This window comes from Pteronotus mesoamericanus, unplaced genomic scaffold, assembly GCF_021234165.1.
Source record: "Pteronotus mesoamericanus isolate MK-2021 breed Mesoamerican mustached bat unplaced genomic scaffold, CSHL_Meso_final scaffold_232, whole genome shotgun sequence".
NCBI lineage: Eukaryota > Metazoa > Chordata > Mammalia > Chiroptera > Mormoopidae > Pteronotus > Pteronotus mesoamericanus.
The window spans coordinates 10390456-10396643 of NW_026555311.1; the positions used below are offsets into that span (position 1 = coordinate 10390456).

General features: G+C 36.0%; 1 pseudogene; it reads right to left on the reverse strand.

Moving 5' to 3' along the window:
- Positions 1 to 1579: 1579 nt before the first annotated feature.
- Positions 1580 to 2768, reverse strand: LOC129085240 (asparagine synthetase [glutamine-hydrolyzing]-like; annotated as a pseudogene).
- Between the last annotated feature and the right edge of the window lie 3420 nt (positions 2769 to 6188).

Sequence of the window (6188 nt, forward strand, 5' to 3'; positions counted from 1 at the left end):
AAAAATGGTCACAGGACCTGAACAGATACTTCTCCAAAGAGGACATACAGAGGCCCCAGAGACATATGAATGGATGCTCAGCATCACTAGCCATCAGAGAGCTGCAAATTAAAACCACAATGAGATACCATTTCACACTGGTCAGAATGGTCATCATAGACAAATCAACAAACAAGTACTGGCAAGGCTGTGAGAAAAGGGAACCCTAGTGCACTGTTGGTGTGAATAGTCTGGTGCAGCCACTGTGGAAAAAAGTTTGGAATTTCCTCAAACAGCTAAAAATGGAACTGCCTTTTGACCCAGTGATTCCACTGCTGGGATTATACCCTAACAATCCCAAAACACGAATTCAAAAGGACCTATGTGCCTCAATGTTCATAGCAGCACAATTTACAATAGCCAAGTGCTGGAAGCAACATAAATGCCCATTAATAAATGAGCGGATCAAAAAACTGTGGTACATTTACACAATGGAATACTATGCTGCAGAAAGAAAGAGCTACTACCCTTCATGACAGCATGGATGGAACTGGAGAGCATTATGTTGAGTGAAACAAGCCAGGCAGAGAAAGACAAATGCCATATGGTCTCACCTATAAATGGAATCTAATCAACAAAACCAATGAGCTAGAAATATATAACAAGCAACATTGAAAGAAAAATCAAACCGACAGTAGTGAGAGGGAAGGAGAGGGGGGGTAATGGGGGAAGAAGGGAAGAGTCAAATCAAGGAACAGGTATAAAGGACCCATAGACAAAGCAAAGTGGGGAAGGATTGAGGGTGGGAGGTGGGTGTGGGTGAGGCAGGGGGAAATGGTGGCAGGAAAATGGAGACAAATGTGTTGGAACAATAAAAAATAAAACACTGATAACCTGGATACTCACTAAATTGGTTGAGTGTGGTTGCAAAATGGAAGTAAAAGTGAAGGCTATGCAAAGTAAAATAAAGAAAAATATACAGGGAATCACCACTAAAGGGAAGGAAATCTGGACTCAAATCAACGATTCAGAACAAAAGGAAGAAAAAAATATCCAACCAGGACAGAATGCAGAAATAAAAATTCAAAAAAATGAGGAGAGGCTTAGGAACCTCTGGGAAAACTTTACACATTCCAACATCCGAATCATAGGGGTGCCAGAAAGAGAAGAGGAAGACCAAGAAATTGAAGACTTATTTGAAAAAATAATGAAGAACTTCCTCGATATGGCCAAGGAAATAGACTTCCAGGAGATCTAGGAAGCTGAGAGAGTTCCAAAAAAGTTGGATCCAAGGAAGCACGTACCAAGATATATCATAATTACATTACCCAAGATTAAAGATAAGGAAAGAATCTTAAAAGCAGCAAGAGAGAAAGAGACAGTTGCCTACAAAGGTGTTCCCATAAGACTATCAGCTGATTTCTCAAAAGAAACCTTTAAAAAAATATATTTTCCATTGTTTCCTGTTTAGTCACAATGCATTCTTGCTTTCCAATTTTGATACCTTTTATTTCTTTTCCTTGTGTTAGTATATAGGCCAGAACATCCAGTACATCGTTGTATGGAAGTGATAAACATAGTTCAATCTACACAGAGAACATCAAACACTTTCCTTCAGGAGACTTTCACTCTCCTCCTCCTCAGCTTCTTCAGGGGAAGGAGCCTTGTGAAAATATATGTAACCCTGTGTAAGTTCACCTGAACCTTCTTCAGAGAATATCACCACACTGTGTGTTCTTCCAAATGTAATTGGAAATTAAGTACACACCCACTGACCAGGAACGGTGGTAATGTCATAAGTTTCCAAGGAAAATATGACTTCATCCACGGCCTGAATACTTTACTCAGAGTTAAAGAGGACTTCATGGTGTTCACTCCCAATAAGATTTGCCACCTTTTTGACAGCTAGTAAATCAGGACTGTCTTCCATGCCAATCTCAAAAGTCTGGAAAGGGTACTGGTTTTGGACCTCTTTTAGCTGCTTCAACAGGGTAGCAGCAACCAAACTGGAATCCAATCCCGCAGATAAATGACATCCAATCCTCCTGTCTGCCATCAAACATTTCTTAATGATATAGAGAAAAGGTATCCGGAGGTTGCTCTTCACAGTTTCTATCTCAAAATCTGGGAATAGTTTCTCCACACTGTCACAGAGAGTGTGGAGGCTCATCTTTGCAGTGAAATTTAGCCATTTCCACCAATGCAACTTTGCCATTTGGCTTTAAATCCAGTACTTCGTAGTGTCCTGGGAGAAAAGGCCCCACTTTTTAAAATGGATCTGTGCAGTGCTTCAAGTTAACAAGATCTTTAGCTTCTGAACACATAGCTGCAAATCTATCTTCTGTCATTGCTTTAAACAAAGGTCTGACTCCATAGGTATCTCTGCCCAGGAACCCTTTCCTATTGGCCATAACCAGTAAAATAAATGAAAATACCCCATCCAAGATGCAAACTGCTCAATTCCTCCTTTGTCATGAAGATGTAAAGATTATCTTACCATCCACTTTGGTCTGATATTCAAATTCAAAATAGCGTTGCAGCTTCTGGTGGTTGTAGATTTCTCCACTGTAACATAGCCACAAATAAGGAAATTTCTTCATGCGAATTGGTTGCATTCCAAACAACTTGTCAACCGCCACCAACCGGTGAAATCCAAAGCAGCAGCTGGTATGTCCATGCACATTCTCAAAGCGAAATGCATCTGAACCCCTGTGTGCAATTTTCATATCACTCAGACACTGAACTGAAAGGCAGTCATCGCTTCCAAAGAGGGCCCAAATGCCACACATGGTGCGATGGAACTCTGGGCGCTCAGGCGCGAGCAGGGAGGGTGCGCTGGATGGCGGCAGAGCGGTGAGGCGGGCTGCGGGCTGCGGGCGGGCAGAGTGAATTTTTAGTTTATCGAAACTCATTTTATGGCTCCAAACATAGTCCAACTTAAAAAGGGTCTGTAGCACTGGCCAGTGTGGATCAGTTGGTTGGAGCATCTTCCCGTGTAAACCAAAGGGTCACAGATTTAATTCCAGTCAGGACACATGCCTAAATGGCCAGTTCAGTCCTCTGTCAGATGCTCGCCCGAGAAAAATCCCAGGTCCCAGCGGATACGAGACACAACCCCTCAGTGTTTCTCTTGCTCACTTTCTCCCTCTCTTCCCCTCTCTCTAAAATCAATAAGCATGTCCTCTGGTGAGGATAAAAAAAAAAAAGACAAGACTGCTTTCCTTCATTGTATGTACAAATAAATCTGTGCATTATAAAAAAAAGGTTCTGTACACATTGGAAAAGAAATGTAAGAATGTGTATTCTGATGTTATTGATGAAATGTTCTATCAATGTGATTGTCAATTTTATTGACAGTGTTATTTAAGTCTTCCATACTCTTACCGATTTTCTGTCTACATGCTATATCAATTATTGAAAGAAAGATGTTGAAGTATTTAACTAGAATTGTCTATCAGTATATTTCACCCTGGAAGTCTGTAAGTTTCTGCTTCATTTAACTTCAAGTTCTATTATTATGTCATAAGTGTTTAGGATTATTATCTCTTCACTATTATTTTGAAATGATCTAGTTTTATCTCTGGTCACAGTCTTTGTTCTAAAATCTACTTTTTCTGATATTAATATAGAAAGTTGTGCCAACTTTCTGTCGATTATTTTAGTACAGCATAACTTTTTCCCATCATTTTACTTTTAACTTGTGTCTCCTATTTAAAATAAAATTTGTAGAAAAGGAAAAAGAAGTCATGGATATGGACAGCAGTGTGGTGATTGCCGGGGGCAGGGGGTGGGATAAGAGGACTAAATGGTAATGGAAAAACTACAATAAAGATTAAATTTTTTAAAAGAAAGAATAATAAAATAAGATTTGTAAGTAGCATATACTTGGGTCTTGATTTTTCATCCTGACAGTTTATCCCTTTGAATTGTGTTGCTTATTTATATTTAACATAATTATTGATATTGTTGTGTTAAAATTTGCAATGTTGTTTTATTTTTATCCCATGTTTACTTTGTTTACACTTTTTCCTGCCCACTTTTGAAATTAAGCATTTTATTCATTTTTATCTCTCCTGTTAGCTAATTAGTTATAACTGTTTATTGTTATTTTGATGGTTGAAATACAGATTATACTATGCGCCTTTAAATAATCTAAATACTGTTTTATGTGGTATCATTTAAGGACCTGAAAATAATGTGTTTTTTTCTTTCTTCCAGCCTTTATGCTACTATTAACATTTATTTTATTTTTTTCATGTTTTATTTTTCTGGAGGGTAGATGTAGACAATTGTGAAAATCCTTTTCTATACAGCAAAATCCTGGAAAAAGAGAAATAACCTTACTACACAATTATCTTTAACAGAAATTACTGAATTGCTAAATAGTGTTGAGCTTAACCAATTTGTAATATCCTTTTCTCTTATTAGTTACCTTTATGATGGAAAGGATATATATTTCTTATAGTAAGAAAGTGCTTATTTGACTTTCCTGGCTCTTTTCCTACCATGAAAATTTTGTCTCTCTGCTGGAGGCTCCCAATTAAATGTCAGTTTTTGCAGCATTGGCTTTTCCTTGGAATATAGACAGAGAAGTTCTTGAACTCTATACCATTTATTCTTTTTTCACTTCCTGATGAAGTCTTCCTTTCACAAGTAGAGAAGTGCTACATCTGAATTGTCCATATCAACATAAAAGAAAAATACATTTTGATTCAGTCAGTTCATTCAAATGCCTATTTTAATGGAGAAACAAATGCAATATGCTATTCATTAGATATGCGTTTTATATAAGAATATTGGCAAAAGCATAAATTTCTGCCTTGACAAAACAAACTTTTGATTACCATTTTGATATGGTTCTTTTCCTTAAATTTTCCTGCAAAATATTTAATATATATTACAAACTTGAATTACAAGATATCACAAAACAGTATAATTTCCTGTGAAATTATTAATTCATTGAACAGAAATTCTTTAATGAAACTTATTAAACTCATCCCATGAGAAAAGATGCTTTCTCCCTCAAAGATTTATTATGCTAATATAAACATAATCCATTGATAATAACTTTTTATTAAACTCCCTATTTTCTATAGGAAGGAAAAAACTTTCTTGATAGTCTATCAAGATAGATAATAAAACAAAGGTTATCTCATTCATTAAGGCTATTTTTCCTTCAAAGTTGAGTTATTATTCCTAAGATTTAGAAAGCATAAATGCATTTTTCAAGTTCACAAATGCAAATAGCAGAACTTAAGTTCACATAAAGTGTTAAAATCCAAAGCTTCAAGCACTTGCCCTTACTACATGTTTCCATATTTTATAGCATGTTTTATATGCATATAATTATTAAAATAATAAAAACTGGTTTCTATCAAAATGTGTATTTCTTAATTTAAATTCACCCATACCGCACTAATAAGGCATTACAGAGGAAATGTAACTAAATGAAATGAGTCAAGTGCCATAACCATATATAGTCTGTTATCTTTTGTTTTTGAAAGAATATATTACTGTAAAAAAAGTAAATAAATTCTTACATATCTCATTTAATAAGAATCATTATGGGGGTTTTTTCCTACACACTCATTTGGTAGATCTGAGACCTTACATATGCTTGGTCTTGAACAACAGAGCATAGCTTGATGGCAAGACAAGAATGATGACTGCTCTCATTTTGAAGTCATGATCTTAAATCTCCAAAGGACTTTTAATATTGCCTAGTAAAGATTACTCCCCTACTCTTCTGAAATAATGTTTCATTTCCTCTTTCCCCAGGACTAAAACATCTACTCCAGTCTTCTCTCTAATCCAATTATTGTAATTTTAATAAGAAAATTGAAACAATCAAAAGAGAACTTCTATCAATTCCCATCCCTGCATCTACCCACCTGCCAGGATTTGTTAACTATACTGTAATTGACTTCTCTCCTGTTATTTTATTTCTATCAAAGGCCAACCTCTCACTTATGTACTAGATTTTATTCTCATTTTCCAAATCAAAGGCATTTCGTCAGCATTTCTACATTCTGTCTCTTGTCTGTCTAAAAGTTCTCTATTTATTGGATCATACACATTAACATATAATCATGCTCATATTTTACCCATAGTAAAAAGTTTCTTGCCCCATTTCCTCTCTCACCATCACTTCACTTCTTTGCTCCCCTTAGTAGAGTAACATTCTTTGTAAGAATTGCTTATGTTCCACC